The sequence below is a fragment of the Vespula vulgaris genome, chromosome 2 (assembly GCF_905475345.1).
Source record: "Vespula vulgaris chromosome 2, iyVesVulg1.1, whole genome shotgun sequence".
Classification (NCBI taxonomy): domain Eukaryota; kingdom Metazoa; phylum Arthropoda; class Insecta; order Hymenoptera; family Vespidae; genus Vespula; species Vespula vulgaris.
Window position 1 is genome coordinate 12,238,011 of NC_066587.1, and position 22,677 is coordinate 12,260,687.

Sequence of the window (22,677 nt, forward strand, 5' to 3'; positions counted from 1 at the left end):
CGTTCTCTATACGCCGAGGGTCACCCAAAGCGATCGCGTCGACCGATGGAAAGGGAAAGGAAAAGAGTACGATGGAAAAGGGAAAAAGAAAGAGCAACAAAGAAGAGGGAGAGATAGAAAGAGAGAAATTTTCACTGGTGAAAAACCGACTTTCGTCTTGGCAATGGCCCTGCACAGTGCTGCACCCTCGTGACGAGAAACACCCGTTCGGAGCTTGCGCTAGCCGAAGGGATGAAACCCCTCGATCTTAAGCTACGAGTCGAAGAATAATTATATACAGTTCGGTTCGTTCATTTTGCAATGTTTCTTAACGTTAACAAATGTCCAAGTGGTTCGAACGAAGATCCGAACGATCCAACATAAATGTCGTTTATGCAAGCTAGTGGAATAATAATCGATCATCGATCGGAAGACGTAGGGTGTCGCGACACCTCGCAGTATCTCGCGTTATTAGAATTTCTCGGATGACATAGACGTAATCGTCGTCGTTTTGCTATTCCGTTATTGATCGGACGGATCAAAGTGATCTTGTCTAGTTGGAATTTACGATAAATGAAAACTGTTTGTGTACGTAAATAACCATCGACGAAGATAATATCGACCCTTTCTATCTCCGTTTTAACATCGATTTTCCTTCTCTTATTTTCTTGGAATAAATCGAGGATAAAATTGTACAAACCGTTTGTATAGAGATAACTGATACATTCGTATTCTTTCTTCGTAGGAAAATTTTACGGAAGAGACGTTTTCGCGTTATTTGGAGCGCGACATCAAATTTGGTGAAGTATACATACGCTCGCGTCAGTTTGAATCGCGTCGAGACGTCACGTACTCGTAGTACGAGCTAAAACCATGAAGATATTCGCTTCGGTAAAATGTGATATAGAAATGGTCGAATATTGCATAAGAACGGTTTCATAAATAAAGCAAACGTTTAGGATTATGTGTATATAATGAAAGTTGGGCTCGTGGAAGGTTTACGAAGCGTGTTCGTGTACTTCGTAAATCAAAGTATGTATGATCGTATTGTACATATATAGATGGATATATACCACGGAACGTTTTCGGAATAAGCGAGTACTTGGAGCGAGTTAATAGAAAAAATGAAACAAATCCTGTACGATACTGGACGACGATATTGCTTGTGTTATCTGTATCGATAATAACGGTGATCGGAAATAAACTTATTTATAATTTCTATCGAAGATACAGAAAAAATATATACGTTAAAAAGATCGTTCTATCCAACTGTTAAATTCATTTATCGATTATTCGGCCATTAAACGTTTCTCCGATTACCATTTGATACTATATACGCTTACCTAAACGATAGAATAAACTGCTCTTTAGTAGGAGATATTATAAAAAAGAAAGAAGAAGCGAGGAAGAGAAAGAGTTTTCTAAAGTAACCCTTAAATACAAAAAAGCGGATTCCGCTGACTATGTAAGTTGCGTTCCCAATTGTTAGGCGATTATTTTAAAAGAAGTTTCGCGCGGCAGAAGAAGAGAACTATTTTGTGGAAAGTGGGTCGAACGATGGCGGGAGTGCAACGAACTTCGTATGCTCGCTATTTGCTCACCGTTCAAGATTCTTCCTGGCTAGTAGTTTTCTTTTTAAGATCAAAAGGAAGAACGTCGAGTGGAATTCCAATGTGCGAGGGAACGATCTCGGAACAAGACAGGCAGCTTGTTAATTATTCTGAATGTTGAAATGCGAGTCGAACTATGTTTCGGCGTGTATGCGTGTGTATATATGGAAATACATGTGTGTGTATATATATGTGTGTGTGTGGTATATACATAGTAAGTACATATCGAAGCACACGTGCACTCATCTAAATCCAACGGCTAATTACGCGCTCGTTTAGCGAGAGACAAAAATTCGCTTGGTGGTGCGTCTCCCCTGCGCGCGCGATTTTCCTTCTCTCGCACGTCGTCAGCCGCTTAACGACCAAAGTTGCGATACGTCGCGTTTCTCTTGGGCATTTTAATGGATGAGCAAACCGTCGCATCGACTTTTCCGAGGCAACGACCGTTCCAAACTTTTCCTTCCTTCCTTCCTTCCTTCCTTCCTTCCTTCCTTCTTTTCTTCCTTCTAATTAGTCGTTCAACGAGGTACCTACTACTGATAGGTTGGCCTGAATATTTTCATACAGACCGATCGATCTCTATTTTCTTTCACCGAAATACTTTCTTCTTTCTTTCTCTGCTAGATGATAGAACGAAAGTCGCAATTCGAAAATTTCGATATTTAACCAACACCGAGAGCGTTCTCGCGAACGACGTTAGAGTACAGAGAATAACGACGTACTTTCTTGCTCGCTAATACAGAGATAGAAGAATATAGAAATTGTTAAAGATTTACTAGTTGTTCAGAAACGACCGACAGTCGTCATGTTACCTCGAAAGAACTTGCTCCTGGCGATATTCTCTGATGTTCGCCTACCTACCTACCTACCTACCTACCTACCTACCTACCTATCTACCTACTCGTCTACCTTCTCGTCGGACAAGATTTTTCTCCGTTCGTCCATTCGCGTCCATCAGTCCGTCCGTGAATAGTCGTCTTCTCCTTCGGCTTGTCTTTCTTCTTTCTTTGACTCGCGCGCATTAAACTCGTTCGCGTTAATACACGCGGTAATCCTTTCCTCTTGACGACGAACAAAAAAAGAAACGACGAGCTTCTGTATACGTTTTTCTAAACGATACGACGACAGCCGAGAGATAAACTATGGTATGTCGACATGAGGAAAACATTCTATCTTCTTTTGATTTATCTTTATTCCAATATTCTATTTTTCTAACAACTAACCCGTTTATATTCGCCGTGCACGGCGAAAGAAAATAATGAATTTTCTTCGATTTTTATCGAAAAAGAATTTTATTTATTATCAATGAAAGATTCGTTCTTCGAACTTTATTGCCTCTGCAACATGGAAACTTAATTAAAAAGAAAGTAATTCGTTTTCTTATCGTAAAGAGAAGCATAAACTTTTCCGCTAACTTTTTCTCTCTTTTTTTTTCTTTTTCTTTTTTCTTCTTTTCTTTCTTTCTTTCTTTCTTTCTTTCTTTCTTTCGAATGTTTGCGATACATCGAGTTTCTATAATTACGTGCGTTCGAACATTCACCAACTCGTCGAGGCGGTTTGCGATCGACTAATTACGTAGCGATACCCTTAATTACACGATAAATATCTTTTTCGTTGACAACGGAAAAAAGAAATGACAATTGTATAAAATATATCCGAGAGCATATTCCCATGCCCGCCTATTTTGTAACACATGTTGTAGTATATAAATTATCAACGAATACCCAAAGTTTAATTACTTCTCGCAGAGCAATTCATTATTCCCATTGGCGATCTATCCTACCGCAATGATCGCATGAAACACATTCTCGATAATTTCTACAAATCGATGATTTCCAGTTTCGATGATATCGATTGAAAAAAGGGTTTAGAATTTATTTATCGACGATTCGATCATTAACGTTTAAATTATTCAGTAAAACATTCGTCAATTGCCCGTTAAAATCTACACGGATTTAATAAATAATTTGTGTCCTATCAAAATCGATCGATTTAATTATGTATTACGTTATCGATAATATTAATAATATTAATTAAGAAACTGTCGATGCTATGCTATTGAAACAAACAAAAAAAGAAAAAGCAACGGAAAAGAGAAGAAAAGAAAAGAAATTTTCTTTCCGGTAAAAGTTTAAGCATTACGAAGTGTAATCGCGATCGAATTGTAATTGACTTACAATTTGCTCTCCCTTGCGTCCAATTCGTCTGCTTAACAGGATCTACGGCAATCTCATTCGTCTTAATTATGTGGTCAAGGACGTGCGACCGATGGGACAGAAAGGAGAAAGAGAGAGGAAGGGGGAGAGAGAGAGAGAGATAGAGAAGAAGAAAGAAAGATAGAGAAGAAGAAAGAGAGAAACGGTAAAGACTAACGAGAGTAAAAACGAGTGAATCTCGGTCACACAGTTGTTTACGTAAAGCTTGAAAGTGTTAGTTTGTGCATTTCTCCACGGTCTTCCCTATTCCAAACTAATTTCAAACTAATTACATACAAATCAAGATATCAATTATTCATCAAACTCACTAGCAGAAACTATTATAAATATATACGTACATATATATGTATGTACGTATGTATGTACGTATGTATTGAGCTTATCAGAAACATTATTTATACGAATGACAAAATATAAGTTACATTAAATATTATATACGTTTTAAAATAACATTTTGAAGAGTTAAGTCAAATTTTGCTTTTCTAGTTCTCATCTCTCTTTCTTATAATTTTCTATACGACGATAAGTGAGAACCTTTGCGTGCAATGGTTCATGAAAACGCGTTGAAAGTCACGGTTTACGGTATATACCTACTGTTCCACCGACAGAGTGCGGTGGATAAAATTAATTAAACGGTAGCAACCACTACCAACTCTCCCCTACCCTACCGTCACTAACATTACCAGCGTTAGGAGCGTCGGCATTAGCTCTCTCTCCTCTCTTTCGAGCTTGAAGCTTCGACTCATTCTACTTCATCGATCCGTTCTTATACGTATGTATTTACCTCGTGAAGCTTTGAGTTTCCAATTGTAGACAACGTTTGTGGAATAGACTCCCCATTTTCTACTACTTTTGATTTATTGTTTTCCTCTCCCTCTCTCTTCTTCTCATTCCTATCGCTATTCTTGATATTTTCTCTATCAACTCGTTTTTATCGATGTATAATACTTAAATAAGATTTAACAGATCAATTTTAATTTTGATTTTAATTTTGATCATTTCGACTGTTTCGATCTAATTCCAACTTTTTATTTTACATTGTTGGCAAAGTAAAATATATGGTACGGATTCAGGTCATTGTTTAATGGTGTTCTGATAGGAATAGAAATGTATATCGTAGGAAGGAGAAAAGTCCATTAGGGAGGGTAGTGGATATCTTTGTCGTAAGTATGTCATGGCGCATGATTATGCTATCGGAATAATAGTCGACTTTGATAACGACTTCCAATGTGTTCGTTTTAAACTACGACGTTCGCGTCGTTCAAAGACAATTTCGTTGGAGAAAATTTAAATTTTTATGAGATTCGTTGATTTCTTTTTCTTTTCTCTTTCCTCCTATTTTTTTTCTGTCCTTTTTTCTTTTTCCTTTTTTTTTGTCGTTGGAAAATGATTAAAAAAGAGCTGCATTTAGCATTGATATTTTCTTTTTTCATCTTTACGTTGGGTACCAGCGAGATGCGAAAGCTAATACTAGCGTATTTTGTCTGTTAACGTTCATTGTAATCGCATCACCGATCATTATTGACGAATTTCACGGTGCAATGATCCCGGCTTTTAAACGCTTATTATATCCGCTTCAAACGAAGGGCCTTTATCAATCTAAAATCGTATTAGAAAAGAGATTTCACTCGTGTTCGTATTAAAAAGCAAATTTTCAAATCGGGTTTCCTTCTATTTAGCAACTAATGGAAGTAGTGCATTTGAGATTCATTTGTAATTAGTCGGTCAATTTAAGCTTATGGATACGGGCCGATTCACTTTTACAAAAACGCCATCGTTCCATTTATAGAATTATTAAGCTCCCGAACAATTAATTGATTACGTTCGCCTGGATTTTTGTTTTTATATTTATTCTAATTCCAATCCGAAAATCCTATTGTAGAAATATTCGTAATCCGTTCGTCAAAATTTCTATCAAAGATCATTGATCGGTGAGGTGCAAAAAAAAAAATAAAAAAAAAAAAATAAAAAAAATGGGAAAAAAAGAAAAAACTCGAGAGAGAGAGAGAGAGAGAGAGAGAGAGAGAGAGAGAGAGAGAGAGAGAGAGAGAGAGAGAGTTAGAGAAAAAAAAGATTTTTGGACGATTGCGAAACGCAAGAGAGAATGCCCGAGGGATGACGAGAATTCGATTTTGTGTTCGATCGCGAGACTACCCGCGAAATTTTCTGTTACAAGCTCCGTCGTCGTTTCTCGTAACATTCACGAACGAATGGCTGTCGTTCGTGAGCACAGAACAGCTCGGCAGCTTTTTTGGAAGCTTTCCAAGTGCACCGGCTTTGCCGAAGGGTGGACTCTGAAAAGGTGATGCAGCGAATTTTCAGAGTGTTTGTTAAACATTCACCTCCACTGTCTCGAGCGTCACCTCGGCCAAAGACGTGACGAACTTCGTACTGCTTCTTGAGTTTCTTCACACGAAGACCTACTTTAAAGCTACGTTTTTCGAGTACAAAATAGTATGAAAATTGAGCCGTACAGATGTTTTTATAAACAGAAGAACTAAAAGACGAGTAAAGCAATTGCACGAGAAGATAAATTTGACAATATTTGCAAAGACAATTAATTGCATTTGTTTACCTCTCGTTTGAAAAAAAAAACAATATATATATATAACAATATATACAATATATATATATATGCTATGCAATAGTGATTGGGAGTACACTAAAAAATATTTTAGTGTTTAAAATGAATGGACTGTTCACCAAATGCAATTGTCTGCAAATCCATTAAACAGATTTGTCACACTAAATACTCGTTTATCAGAGATCCATTAACAATAAACATATCTAATCGTCGAGTTTAAAGTTGTATACTTATCTCTACATATTTTCTAAAGAACTTTTCAACATTTGATTTGAAAGTAGTCGCCTCGTTGACCATATCTCCCCACTTTTTCTTGGAACGAAGACCTCTTTTCGATTAGTTCTGTTTGCGAAGACGATGCGTCATCGCCGAACAAACGTAAACTAATCTTTCGACGATTTTTAGTTCTCCCGATAATTTAGCCGAGAATCGTCAAAAATGTTCGAAGGATAGCTATTCACACGAGTATACGTTTATATCGATGTAAATTTTCTTCGTATTGCTCACAGTGAAAAATATATCGTAAGAGAGAGAAGTCCATGATGTTGCGATACTATAAACAAACACTTTCGATAAGAACGTGTTAGCTTTAAGATAGAAAAGCTTTAAGATTAATCATGAATCCCTAAGACATATTTTCGATCGAACGGTAATACTGGTTTGAATCTATTGTCTTCTCGCACGAGGCTAAGCTTAACTAATTATATCGTTCGAAGTTCGAAACATTAGTTTGTTCAAACGAACAAATAATTAATGCGTCCCTCGAATGTAGACTTTTCTTTCGGAGGCTGAAGCAATTTGAAAGTTTCAAAAACCTAATTCCGACGACTAATTACTTTTCCGATAAGTTCGACGAGAGAAAAAGTAGAAAAAACGAATCGTTAAATATTTTTCTTCAATGGCTGGGGGGGGGGGAGGTGAGAGAGAGGGATGAAGGGGAGGAGGAGGAGGAGGAGGAGGAGGTAAATCATAAAACGACTGTTTATCGAGTGTCGAGCAAATTAACTCGTCGATCGAAGGGCGAACGTTCGACGTTAATGACGCATCGAACATCACAATATACATGAGTACTTAAGTACTTACGTTCGTCGTATCATAAATATTTACGTACAGACAGGTTAAATGATTTCTCAATAACCCGAAGTCGTGACAACCGGTGTCGCGACGTTTAACGACGCGTCAAAGCGACACGGAAATCACTCTCTCGATCTCTATTCGTAGATATTTCTTTTTATTCGATTTATTCAACGTTTCGTTGAAACTATAGATATTTTTTTTGTACTTTTGTTCCTCGTATTGTCAGAGATTTAACGTTCGCAACAGATCGACTCAAACCCGATGTCGTGCACGCGTCACTTTTCTATTTTCCCTTTCTTTTTTTTCCCTTTTCTTTTCTTCTTTTTTTTTCTTTTTTTTTTTTTTTACATTTTATACTATCAACCTTGAAAAGTGACCGCCAGACGGCGGGGAGATTACGTCGAAAGACTTTATCGAGAGACAAGATTCCTGGCTAAATGGACGTCACGTTCTAGGACGAAAAGAGGATATCGTACCTGCCACAAAAAGGGCAAAGAGAGAGAGAGAGAGAGAGAGGGGGTAGAGGGGGTAGAAGGAAAGTGTCGGCGGTGCTCATGGTTAATTTTCAGACGACTATGTTCTCCAACACACGTTACAACGGACGAGCACGAGCTTTTAAATAAACATGAGAGACATTCTTGAGCTTGGTCTTGCTGTGAGTTACTATGGAATAGTATAGAAGAGAAAAAGAGACAGAGGGAAAGAAACAGAGAGACAGAAAGAGAAAGGACGATAAAACGAGTTTCACGATGCGATCGTGTACTTACGATAACTCCGTAGATAAGATAAAAGTGGCCGACGGAGGTGCCAGAAATCGTCCTGTTATGTTCCCAGGGAATACACTCGAGAATGTACTTAACTTGTATTGCGATCAATGTCGTATAATCATTTAAACGTAATAAATTACGTTTAATCTCAATATTTTATTTCAATGCAAAGTTTAATGATCTTAGTTGAACTTTGTAATACGTTATTATGAAAAAAGAAAAGAAAAAGGAAATGTGCAGCAGGCTTGATTCGAAAAGAACAAAAAAAAAGTAATTTTCAATACCAACATGAAATTCAATATTTTCCAAATAACGTGGACCTGTAGATTCATGAAAAAGCTCACTTTTTTGTTCAATTATAAAATTCTATATTTGCCACATGGTATATAAGGGAGATATACATTAAACTATGAAACATGTTGTAGTTAATATACATAAGTATGCATTTTCCGTTTTGAAAAACAATTCGTACGCGTCAACGTGTGTTCTTCAATATCGGGAAATCCAATATTTTCAAAATATTATATAGACCTGCAGATTCACGAAAAAGTTCATTTTTCAGTTCCGTCATAAAATTCAATATTCTTTTTTTTAAAGTTCGTAAACATAAATACGTATTAAGTTATTTATAATACGTATTAGGTTATGAAAAATAATGCGATTTATACACACACACATATCGTGTTATACGTATGCACTTATAATATTTACTCTAGTCGGATTATATATTGTACTTTTTAAAATTAATATTAGTCGCAATAATTTTTTGTAAAAATAGGGAATGGATTTACGTTTCATAGAACAGATCGACGTTTCCTCTCGATTCACCCCTGCGTTCATCGTCGTACAGACGTTCACAGGCGAATGGGAAGCGATGCTTACTGATTTACGATTCGAAAAGAAATTGCGTATACGTAGGTGGACGATGATTTATCGCTTGGGAATAAAATTGCGAATACCTGTGGATGCTGGGGAGATCGTCGCTTTGCCAGGAGTACGAAAGGGGTGGAATAGAAGAGACAAAAAAAAAGAGAGACAGAGAGAGAGAGAATAAAAAAAACAAAAGAGAAAAAAAGAGATATAGAAGTGCAAACAGAATCAGACAAAATCCATAGTCAGGATCCTATAGCGTTCTATCGTATTTACAATTGTGTATCTACGGTACAAACGATCGTATGTGTTTGACAAATAATTTCATAATAATACCACAAATATTTAGCGAGTACGTAGCACGGACGATTGTAAAGTTTTAACTTATCACTAGGACATTTTTTCATCGAAAATACAACATTGTAAAAAATATTAGCGATTGACGATGGACAACAATGTATCGAACTTTTTTCTCTCTCTTCTTTTTTTTTTTTTCTTTTATTTATTATAATATTTAAAACATTGGAAATGAATTAACTCTTATGCCAATTAAAAAAAGGAGCGTGATATGTTGGACAAATACAAACATTTGTTCGTAACGTTCATCGATTGATTCACGTATGTATGTCCGACGATTCGCAATTTTGATTATCATTTATTTCATACGACGAACACTCGTTTGATTGCTGATAAAAAATTTCTTTATACGATACTACACGATTAAGTTTATATTTCCAATTTTTTTCTTTCCTCTCTCCCTTTTTTCTTTTTTTTTTTTTTTAATATTTTCTGTTTTTTTTTCGTTTTATTTTCTTTTTATTTTATAGAAACGTCGAATATCTACATGGAAACGAAATAAAAAGATCCTGTTGGCGACCATTATGACGCGTTATTTTTTGTTGTTACTATCACAATCAGTAGCAGCGTAGAGTTTATCTCGGTGGGAATCACGTTGCGACCTACGATTGTTTTAATTTTTCGGTTAGTTCAACTGCAGCGGACAACGGAGCAGCGAACTCCACTGGCAGTGGTATTCGGCGGGCTCGAGATCAAAACGTTTTGATCGAAACCCTCGAGATACACATTCACATGCACCCACGCACGTATATAAACACATGCATAAAAACACACACACACACACACACATATATATATAAATAAATGAAACGATAACGACCCACGTGATATTCTATAACGAAAAAAATCAAATTCTTTGGAAAGAAGAAAGAAAAAGCGAGACTGCAAAAAATGTTGAAAGGAAGATAAGTGAAATTAGATCCTATCTTAATTTGCTCTCTCTCTCTCTCTCTCTCTCTCTCTCTTTCTTTCTCTCTCTGTCTCTCTACTTCTACTCTAAATTTATCGTATAAAAAAGAAAAAATTGTGCAATAGATAAAGTATTCTGGAAACGATTGACAATGAGATATCTCAAAGCGACGTTTGACTGACAAATATTACCTGTGATAAAATTTCGTTAGAAATTTCGATAGAATTTCGTTAGATACAACTTCGTAGACATTTCATTTTAATTTTGTCAAAGCTTTTGATAATTTTTCGTTTGGTGAGTCGATCGTATATCGTTGTTAATCTCGTTGGAATGACGTGACTCTTTTTTCTTTTTAAACGTATATTTACTTTTATATATAATATATATATATATATATATCGAAGAGTAGAACGTAGCTGAAGCTACGATGTGATACACGGAATTCGAAGAACGCTAACGTCACACATTTCTCGTGGATTTGGCGATAAAGTCGAAAAAGTTGGATGGACACGAGAGAAATTATTTCCTAGCGAAATATTCTCAGATACTTTTTAGCTCGTCTCTCTCTTTCTCTATCTTTTCACATATACATATAGACAGTCAGACAGACAACACAGACATACACACATACACTTTTATGCACCATGAATTTAAGTACTTACTGAGATGGTGAGAAATGCACGCGTGAAATATATAAAAGAACTTATGTATGTACGAGATGAAAGATCTTCGGGATATGAATATGTATCTACGCTTCGTAGCAAGCTGTAATTCACCCTGTTGCGTTTTTCAAAATATTTTGTTTCTTTCTCCCTTCATTGCATTATTTCTCAACAAATCCAACGACTCGAGATGTATTCATGAGAAGGTGAAACGTCGCTCCGGAAGACAATAACACGACTTTTGCGAGTAGGAAGTTTGCACGGCTTTGTTAATCGGACGCAATTGGATTTGAAGTCTGTTGGGTTTCGTACGAACTCGCGTGAACAACAATGTGAAAATTAAAACGAAAAAGTTAGGAGGATAGGTAACGTAAGTCCTTAAAATATGTACTAGCGATAAAATATATCTATTTCATTTTTAATTCGACAAGTACAGATATTATAAAATCATATTAAACGTAATCGATCGGTATAGCTTATCGACAATATTTACGTTGTATCTCTATTAAGAAAGAAAGAAAATATCCAAAAAAGAAAAAAGAAACGAATACTTTGATCGATCGATCGATTATTCTACAACTTTGCATAAAATAAAAGAAAGAAAAAATATGCAATTCATAATTGTTAAATCTAATGGAATAAGATAAATAAATAAATCAATAAAGACGATGATTTTAGAGAAGAATAAAGACGAAAGGTCATGTGGATAGTAAACGGAAGAAACCAAGGTCGGTTACCAGACGATTATTATCGTTAAATTTTTTCTAAGAAAATGGGAAAAGAAAAAACCGAAGGAAAAAGAGTAAGTTGACCAGGAAGCATCAAGGTTGCGTTTTGAGGAAATCTTTGTTCGTAGAAATCGACTGGTTTCGTTCACGCTGACAGCAATTAACCCCCTGCGAACAGAGAGAGAGAGAGAGAGTCGAACTCTTAAAAGCATAAATCCATCAGTTTGCCAAGAGAGACTAAAGGAGACATAAGAAAAGGTATAGAAATAAGGCGATGAGCACTCGCAGCGGGAAATTGGGTAGGTCTGGATAGAAAAGCGAGAACAATGTGTTGGAGAGTTTTTGAAAGTTACATTATTTTTCGTTAACTTCGTTACGCCTGTCGTTTTGAAGATATCCCGAAAAATCTTCACATCCTAAGCGTAGATTTTTTTTTTGGCCGTCCGTTCCGGTTAATTTCAAGTAACGCTCGTAATCGATTCGCCGACACGTTCACGCTTCCTATTTTGTTATGACGTTTTTCTCCAACGTCGGTTTTCGATACGTTTCCGGAAGAAAATGCAAATCTTTATTAAGACGACCTCGCGTGAAGGGTCGTTTAAAGGGAAAAGAAGTATCCATCCTTCGTTCTTTTCTTAACGCAGTAGGAAACAATTCTTTTTCTCAGGGACCAAGGAAAAGAAACTCTTTCATAAGAACGCAGTAATATCTTATTCTTGTTTTCCTTTTTTCTTTTTTTCTGCGAAAATAACGGAGAACGAACGGGAGAAAGAAAATACGAGAAGGAGAAGAACTTTGGATTGTCTGTGAACTAATCGAGGAATCGCATGACGAGTAGTGCGCTTCCATCTTCGTTTCCTTTTCTAATTCCTTTAACGCGCGATGCATCCATCAAACTAGAGAGCTATTCATCAAGATATACCATTCGATCTTTTCTAATTAGCCGGGATTTAATCTCGCACGGTCTTTCAGATTAATTTTCTACGAAAGGAGAGAGGGAGGGAGGGAGAGTTAGAAAAATAAACGGAGGACGGATTCGTTTGATGTAAGACTCGACGGAAGGAAGCTCGATAACGATCGATTTCGATTGAAAAATCGATCGAGGGAAACTTTGGTAGATACGACGACTAAAGTAACAACGACAACGACAACGACAACGATTGACGACGACGAGAAAGACGATCGAGCTCGATCGAGCGTGAAAATTTCTGTGACCTTCAAGTGCTGGAAGAGTATTCGTCTACGTCTAAGAGCTTTCTCTCTCTCTCTCTCTCTTTCTCTTTCTCGTACGTGTTCTAGGTGTTTCAAGAAAGGACGTTTTCTCGTCCTCACATCCTCAACATCGTCTTCGTCGTCGTCGTCGTCGTCGTTGTCTGGACAACGAGAAAGAAAAAAGCCTTTCGAGATCGATAAGCACGCGTGAGGCTTCACGCCTCGTCGTGAGTGTAATCGGTGCTCTTAACGCTTTAATCCCTCAGCGTGGCTCCGCTCAAGGGCTCCGTTCGAAGGGTTACTACGCTCTCCATAGGAAGAGCGTTCTCACCTCTTTACTTTTATCCCTTGCGTATGTACCCCGCCCTCTCTCTCTTTTTTTTCTCGTCCTACACTACGTTCCTTTTCTTCCTTTTTTCCCTTTTTTTCTCTTCCTTTTTTTTAATTACCAGATCTTATCAAATTGCCTATTAAAATCTGTTAGAAGAGAATAAAATCTCAAGGTTTAATACTTCCTCATCTCTCTATTACACATGATTTCGCGATTATTAGATATATAACTATCCATTCGTGAACTCACACCGTCCAACTTTGAAACACCCTTTAGATTTTCGAATCGTAATTCTATTCTCGTCTACACCCTTGGTTCCATATACGGATCATCTATTCCCTTTTTGAAAGCCTCTTTTCTCTGTCCCTTTTTCTCTTCCTTCTTTTTTTTTTAACTTTTATTTCACCTTTCGTCGACGGGCCCACACGATAGGCAGTTTGTAATCTGGTTCGCTCTGGGAGCCGTCAGTTGGCACGCGAGCCCTTGGGCGGCTCAATTCTCGTTCATGGGGATCGAAGGGATGATATCTGAATTATCTCTCTCTCTCGCTGTTTTGTCGAGGAGTTCATTCCTTTAAAAGCTGAGAAATGGAAAGAGATAGATAGAAAAAGAAAGAGAGAAAGAGAGAGAGAGACTCAAGGAACAGTTGTGTGAGATGTGGGGATAATTGGTGGTCAGGTATGCCGCTCGTTTGCTCGCCAGGTCGTTTCTTCTCTTCCCTTCTTCTCCCTTGGCCCTTTCGATCCCACCATAAGACTATCTTTGCATTAACTACACTCGATGTCTTCCTTTAAGAGAAACGATTTCTTTCTCATCTTCCCTCGATGCAATTTTCTCCGATTTACAATTTTCTCTTATTAGAATATAAATTCATTCATTTCACAGACGAACTGATCGCACCTCGATCATTTGCTTTTGATTTTGCAATTTACGTTATAGCGTAAGTTCTATCCGCGAATATTTATATGACGCTACGATATTTTCTATCATTTTTTTTTAATTTTTTTTTTATTTGTTTTTTTTTTTTAATCTCGTTTTACAGATTACATTTCGTTCATTCATCTCGCTATTCCGAAACTCCGACGTAACATCGACTAAATGGGACTTTTGGATACGATCGTGAGCTTGTTTTAAAAACGATATTTTTGTTGATCTCTTTTTTTCTTTGTTTCTTTTTTTTATGTGTAATAAATAATAGCATCCATATGTATAAGTGCGATGGGAGGAGGACAAGTACGGATTATTGATTTATTATAAAGAATTCGAGTTCTTTGTTTCGTCGATGTCACGTTTGAAAAATAATAGAAGGAATGATCGAGACGTAGATACTTACTCGTGTTTATTAAAACGAGAGAAGAACTTTGTTCGATAATACGTGTACGGTGCCGTGTAATACGTATGATTTTTAATGAATAAAATAGTACTGACAGTATGGAGAAAACGCACGCGATGTTTTTGTTAAAGTATTATGAATGTATACTCGTGAGTTACATACTCTATTACGAATCGACTTAATGGACTCCGACGTATCTCGTTCTCGTTTGTAGTGTGTGTGTGCGCTTATATATATATATATATATATATATATATATATATATATCAGAGTCGTCTTTCAAGCAACGATATCAGTCGCACAAATTCTCGTTCGCTTTCGCAATAGACGAAGGAAGTTATCCTTTGAAATATAATCGTCCTTCGATCGCGTTCAATTTTTAACTCTCAGCATTCATAAAATAGCTAGGAAATATCGGTTCGGAAAGTTTGTCGTCATCGTCGAGGGAAGCCGAGAAAATCCTCGAAATCGAAATATTTTCTGAGAAACGTTTTTCGTTTGGATAAAACGAAACGAACGTTTGAGAGGAATTTTGGAAAATTTATGGTACCGTTCGCGAATACACGGAGGAAACACACGTAGATACAGGAAAACTCGAACGTTTCTCAGGATATCTTTGAAACGTTTTACGCTCGTCCGAATAATATTGTTATTCCTGAGATATCGAATATCTACTCTAGCGGACATCGCTACAAGTTCTTATATTTGCATATACATAAAAGGCCGCAACGGAGAGTCCGTGCAAACAGGAGGAAGTACATTTGGAGAGAGGGTCCTTCGACAAACATGTCGGAGTTTCGAAGGGTCCACATAGACGACTGTATAGTAGACTAAGCCCTCTATTTTGAAATTCCACCGTTGACGGTCTCTCTCGACGGTCTCCTCCTCTTTCGTCGTATTCGTCGTTGTCGTCGTCGACGTTGTCATCATCGTCTCTGTCTATGTATATATGTACGTACTGATGCTGGTAGGCCCGCTAAATTTCGTTTCCTCCATTGGAGTGATAAAAAGATGCGGTTTGCTTGTAAAAAAAAAAAGAAAAAAAAATGCGAGCTTATCTCGAGTCATATTTCTCGTTCCATCTTACGGATAAAAAACGCAATTTTTCTTTCTAATTTGATTTATAACCTTCGACGTTGCACAGATTTCATATGAAAAGATTTCTCGTGCTCTTATCGCAATGAGTTGTAACGAGAAATAGGTATATTATTTTAAAAATGGATTTTACAGAATCGTTACTACCATATCGGATCCTTATCGACGATCGTTATCCTTTCTCGTTCATTATCTCTATCATTATCTGAAGCGTTATGGTACTCTCTTTCTTTCGAAGACTTTACGGCTGTATCAGGAGCTTCTTCGCCGTGTCTCATTTACATTTATCGTTAGTCATCTCGCAGCTGCAACTTGTGATCGTTTTACAAGACAATATAAAACTATATATATATACACACATATATATGTATATATAATTCCGAAGAGTCGAAGGATACTTAAGCAACAAAAAACATTTCCTCTCTCGTAATTTATTACATATCTATAGAGAAACACACGCACGCACATGCGCACACACGTACATATTACTCGTTGCAAATTGATAGAAAGATCGCCATTAAAGATAACAAAAAAAAACAAAAAAATAAAAGAAAATAAAAGAAAAGAAAAGAAAAAAATATCGAAAGATCCTCTCATCTACACGAGGAACGCGTCGAGTGTAAACTTGTGGAAATATGAAAATTACTAGAAGAGAACATCAGCAAGTGGAAACTCGCGGTTGGAATATGCGGAAAATGCGTGAACTCCTTCGCTTAATTCGACTACGAGAGGAAGCCGAAGAATTATTAAGGGCTCACGATCGTTAATTAGCTCGAGATTAAACGGATTAGTGGGGAAGGATGGGAGAGACCGTGGAAGGAGAGAGTGCGCCCTTTGGGATTCGGCGTTGGTTCACGGCGTTCATTCTCGGCGTCTGTGCGGCGTCCGTGCGGCGTCCGTGCGGCCTCGGTGGCGAGGAGATAGAACGGTCTTCATTACCTGCCGGCCGCTCGTTATGTTCTCAGCTTGAACCTTCCTACCTTTCCTCTCCCACGATCCGCCAGCTCCCGTCTTTCTTCTACCTCTCGACACCGAACCCTTCCTTCGACCTTTCCACAAACCATACTCCGAAACTCTCTACTTCAAACCAGAAAGTGCGTCCTTCCTTCCTTCCTTCCTTCCTTCCTTCCTTCTCTCTCTCTCTCTCTCTCTCTCTCTGTGTGTGTGTGTGTGTGTGTGTGTCTTTCTCTCTCTCTCTTTCTCTGTGTCTCTGTCTCTCGTCGTCTCTGTCTCTCTCTCTCTTTCTCTTTCTCTGTGTCTCTGTCTCTCGTCGTCTCTGTCTCTCTGTCTGTCTGTTTGTCTCTCTCTCTCTCTTTCTTTCTGTCTGTCTCTGTCTCTGTCTCTGTCTCTGTCTCTGTCTCTGTCTCTGTCTTTTTCTCTCTTTCTCTTTTCCTTGTATCCTTCGTCTTCTTGATCACACGCTACTTCTCCTTTAATTACAAATGATCTGTCACGAATATTGTCTTTAATAGCCGAATACTCGAAATTTTCTTCCAACCCTTCGACGACTTCATTCATCTTCGTTCATTCTCGCCTTGTTCATATTTCGGACGTTCCAAAATAAAAGATTATGTTTTGCTCTCTGATCGACAGTGTGGTTAACCGAATTGCGTTTGACTCTTGTTTATTGTTTTACTATTTCTTTTTCTTTGTTATTCATCATTATTATTTGTTTTTAATCAATACTAAAATAATTAGTGCGCCTAATAATTTTAATAGTTATCGGTACGTGGAAAGTTTTGTTTGTTCCTGAAATGAAATCATGAAGGTATGTTGAACGATTAGACGAACATTTCTGTTAGGGAGGGGATATTTTTGAACTTTTTGAACTTTTTATGAGGTGAAACTGGTGGAAAAAGAGAAAGAAAGAATGAAAGAGAAAGAGAGAGAGAGAAAGAAAGAAAGAAAGAAAGAAAGAAAGAAAGAAAGAGAGAGAGAGAGAGAGAGAGAGAGCACAGAAGAGATTCTCTTATCGCGTAGCCCTCGTAACTCTCCACAAGTTCCTCGCATTTCGTGCGATCCTTTGCCATTTCGTGATACATACCATCGCCTATAAACCGTCACGAAGGATCTAGCGCCGCATAATTTTCCGTCGACGCCAGTTGTTGACCTGTGGCAGCTCCAAACTCCGAATACACGAACCTACCATCCCGACGGTGTTGTCCGTCATTCCATGGATACCTCTTCTTGAGAGAGAAAGAGAGAGAGAGAGAGAGAGAGAATAAGAATGAGAATGAGAGAGAAGAGGAGTTTTATTCCCTGCGGAGAAAGCACTCCATGATCATTCGATAACCATAAACGATATTAAAAACAGAGAGAAGAAAAAAGGAACGTGAAAGGGAATAAAAAATTCATTATTACATCGATATTCCTTGGTTTCGTAGATAGTATCATCGAAGAAACGTAAAAACAGTTTTGGTAGTAAAAAGACTTTAAGGGAAAAGTTAAATTCGAATAATTGGAAAGAACGATACGATCGTGGGTTCTGGATAGACTAATTTCTTCCTGAATATACGAGATATCTCCGAAGGAGCCCGGAGAATTCTCCCGGTGCATCGATGAAAACTGGAGAGAGATAGAAAAGGGTGAAAGCAATAAGAGAAAAAAGGTTCGAAGTAGGAGAGGAAGAAAAGGAGCCCCATAGTGGAAGGAAGCACCTGCTAGAACAAAGGACCCATTGCTACTGCTGGAAATACATGTATAGACACGGAGGATAAGCATCTTTCTCTTTTCGATTCGTTTCTTCTGTCTATTTCTCTCTCTCTCTTTCTTTTTATCTCTTTCCCTTTCGCCCTTTGCTACGTTTCTCTCTCTTTCTCTCTTTCTCTATCTTGATCTCTATCTCTATCTCTATCTCTTTTCTTCTTCTCCTTCTTTAGAGTAGCTGCGAGAAGTAGTATATACGTAAGAACGCATATCCCCGATCGAAAGACGGAGATAGAGTAAAACCGTACAAGGTCTTTATGTATACAACGTATCCTTTCGGAGTAGCTGTACTTTTGATACAGACATACAATGTATACCATCGAAGGTTAAAGTATCTTTTAAAAGAACATTCAAATCTCTCGTCTCGCTTCTAATGATATCGAAAAATACGATAAGAAGAAATATCGATTTACATTCATAGTTTACAAAAATTAAAGCCCTTTAAGAAGAACAAATTCGTGTATCTTTAGGATAACTAATTCATCGGTTTGTTCTTGTTTCGTTTATATTTTATACAAATCTTCTTATTCGTTTATGTTTTATAAAAGTATCTATGCAAAGTAATAAATATTTCTTAATATCTGCGATATCGTTATCTCGAACAATGTCTTAAGAATCTTCGTCAATACGTAGTTCGAAAAACACGTAGGCGTATTCACAATCGGAATTGTGTCACCTTGATGATACGTATGTATCAATACATATGTATTTATATACGAACGTGAAACATATCGCGGTTGGATACGCGCGAACGCGTAAAAGAAACTCAAGGCTTTGGGCTTCCATCCGAACGCTTTATGCGACTGTTAGCCCGGTAAAAGGTTCTCGCTTTAGCTCAACGTACAAGTCTCTGCTTCGTTCTTCGAGATCCTTGCTTTTCTCGCTTCTAGTTGAAGGAAGAAAAGGAAGAAGGAGAAAAACGTGTTTTCCGTAGGTGGACTTCGCAGGAGGACAAACTGTGGAGTGGTAAAAGAACGAAGGAAACTGGGAAACGTTTTGTATTGTGAGACGAAGGACAAGGAAGAAGACTGTCTGTGTGTGTGTGTGAGAGGGAGAGAGAGAGAAATACTTGCTAGAAAGTGAACAAAGTCTCGAGCATGAGATTCGAGTGAACGCTTTTATGGCACCTCCTAGATAAATACTTCCTTATTTATGAAAAGATTTCTTGCATCGTCAGTTCCGGCCGATAACGTGAACGTTTCAGATCCTTCTAATAGGAAAATTCGCGAGTAAAGAGAAAGATCTCTTTTCTCTTTTCTTTTTCCTTTTTTTTTTTTTTGTTCTTTTCATCCAACGTTTCTTTTTCCATATTACGTTCTATTAATTTTCTTTTTCTTTTCTTTTTTTCTTTACTCCGAAAGAAATATTATTATTATAATATTTCTCTTAATAGATTATACGTTCTGTTAATGTTTTTTTCTTTTTTTTCTCTTTCTCTTTTCTCCAAAAGAAATATTACCATTATAATATTTCTTTTAATATATCATGTGTTTTTATTGATAATAAAATTCGCGCGATCGTTCTCGATGATCTCGCGATCGAAAAAAGTTAAGAAATTCTTCGAAGTCGTCTACTCGTTCGAAGTATTATAAACGAGTATTCAGCGGCTTAAGGAGAGGGGATGGAAAGAAAAAAAAAAAAAATATAGTAAATTAAATCGAATGTAATTCTGTCCTCGTTCTTTGATATATGTAAGAAGATGTAAGAAGAAGTTCTTGTACAAACGTAGGAAATCAAATGAAACGTAATGAACGTCTTACGTCGATCTTTCACTATAGATCATGTTATTCTTTAGAATTGTCTTTCGATCAATTCGATCGATGATTTCAAGAAATCGAAAGCAGGATTCTCTTTATCGATCTTCATGATTTGTTAGATCAATTTGTTTTCGTATCGACTTTTACCAGTATGGTGCATGTACGTACCTAGTTTTATTTTTTGACTATTATCAATCTTGGAACGACCTTGAAAGAAAGGTTTATTAGAAAGAGAGACGGATGTCAAAGTTTGCAAGAAATAGAATTATTTAATTTCGTTATTCGAACCGAACAATGATATCGTCGTATTCAAGTGGCAAATATCGCAGGAAAACTCGACTATGAAGGTAAGGGCTCGAAGGACGACCGGTTCGACTGCTTCAAGGAGACTCGATTTTCTACCATAAAACTTAACGCACACATTCTATCTCTCTCTCTCTCTCTCTCTCTCTTCTATATTTTCTCTTCTTCTTCTTCTATATTTTTTTTTTCTTATATCTCCAGGCGATTTCTCAACTTTTTTACCTCGCAATATTTCCGATGATATATTATGTCATTATCCGATAATGACCGAGTATCTTCATAAATCCATCGGGAGTTTTGGGAGGTTGATTTACAGCTTACACCGATGATCCTCGTTGCTTTCCCGTAATTTCTTCAGAATTATCTCGAGCGTTATAAGGCGACGGTAAATGTCCTCGGAACGACATTTGTACGATCTACGATAAATCCGACGGGTCATTAGGTCTTCGATCGATCGTTCGCAATTATCCGAAACCTCAAAAATGACCGACGAGATTTCGATAGAAAAAAAAGAAGGGGGAAAGAAAAGAGAAAAGAAAAATCGAGGAGAGAAAACAACGATAGTCAATCCTTACAAAGTATAATACGCGTTGCGCCATTACTCTAAGGGGTATTATATATAATCCGTGAACGCGTTACGGTCTCTCATATTTTTCTTCTTATTTCTTCAAGAAATAGAAATAAAAATAAAAATAGAAATGGATAAAGAGTATAGAAGTTTCGATAGAGCGAAGTGTCGATTAGTTTAAAAACGAATCTAACCTTCTCCGTGATTCATTCCTTCATCGATCTGGTAAGAAAATTTGTGGCGTATAAGATGGTAGACTTATTGTTATCCGAACTCTTGCGCTTAACTCGATACCAGAATTATGGCTTCTAGGTTGTTGTCCCGACGTGACTTGGTATTCTCGAGCTATCTTGTATCCGTCCATCATCGAATTGAGTCTAACGGAGATGGAAACTTCCTTCTCTCTTCTTCTCTTCTCTTCACTCATCTCATCTCTCTTGTACGCACTTCTATCTGACACTCCCGAAACATCATCTTTATAGAAACAATGGAAGTGTCGTTTCCAGGTCGAAGGGTTCTATTTCTATTCTTTTCATCCTATCTCATTACGCGAAGAAGCTCTTCAAATCCTACTCGACAACAATGTCTGTATTTTTTAAAAACAAAACAAGCCGTTCACGTAACTAATTAAGAAACTCTCTCTAAATTAAACGAAACGAATTTTCTCTCTTCTTCGTATATTTCCCGTTTTATCTCTCTCTCTCTCTCTCTCTCTCTCTCTCTCTCTCTCTCTGTCTCCCTAGATGCAAAAGATTTCCTTTCGATTTCGAAAGGATTCGAAGAACGTCGGCTCGTCCGGTAATTGCTAATTTCGCTGGCACCACTGTGCTTAATTAAATCATACGCCGGTAGCATCGAACGATACAGTCGATTCGACGAACACCCCTTGCCAAACCTTAAGCAGAACGAGAGGATAAAGAGAGAGAGATAGAGAGAGAGAGAAAGAGAAAGAGAAAGAGAAAAAAGGAGACGACGATTCGTCGATCGACTCTTTTCTTTTCTCTCTTTCTTTCTCTCCTCTTCTGTTGCTTTCATTCTCTGTGCATTACTGCACGTACGAATTTATCTACAAGGTGGCTATGAAACACTCGTTAATTAAATCGAAACGATTGAAATTATACATTATTCGTCTAGATAAGTATATCGATAGAAATCGATTACCGTTCAGAAAGATTTATTTTTTAATAATTACTTTTAAAGAAAAATTTGCAAGAAGCTATGTCGAAACGATCGAAAGATTATCTTATTACGAGCACAATTATCTCAATAATTAAAATAGATTTTTATGAATTATTCCTCTTCTTTCGAGCTGTAATTTTAGTTGACTTCGGGAATCCGTACCGAACAAATAATTTCATTTCCTCCTATGGTCTGGAGTCTGCATATACGAATTTCCGGGCACCCTGTATATATAAGAGAATTAGTGGGACGCGTAGACCCGGTGTGTGGATACGTACGCGTAGAACGTTAATTCCTGGATCGAGTCGAGGAGCACGTATCTCCGCACGCATTCGAGTTTCCGTTAACCGGATATTTCTAATTTTCTCTTACGTATTGGTCTATGTAGGATTGAACGTAGCACTCAATCGTATCGTTGATTGATACGATCGAA

At 37.3% G+C, this 22,677-nt stretch overlaps 2 protein-coding genes across 4 annotated transcripts in view; one reads left to right on the forward strand and one right to left on the reverse strand.

The window, feature by feature from the left end:
• LOC127072710 (inactive histone-lysine N-methyltransferase 2E) overlaps nucleotides 1-22,677 on the reverse strand; it is a 397,888-nt gene that overhangs the window by 131,448 nt on the left and 243,763 nt on the right. The window lies entirely within an intron of this gene.
• The window catches only part of LOC127072702 (proto-oncogene tyrosine-protein kinase ROS), a 369,768-nt gene that overhangs the window by 11,394 nt on the left and 335,697 nt on the right, over nucleotides 1-22,677 (forward strand). The gene's annotated exons all lie outside the window — the stretch shown is intronic.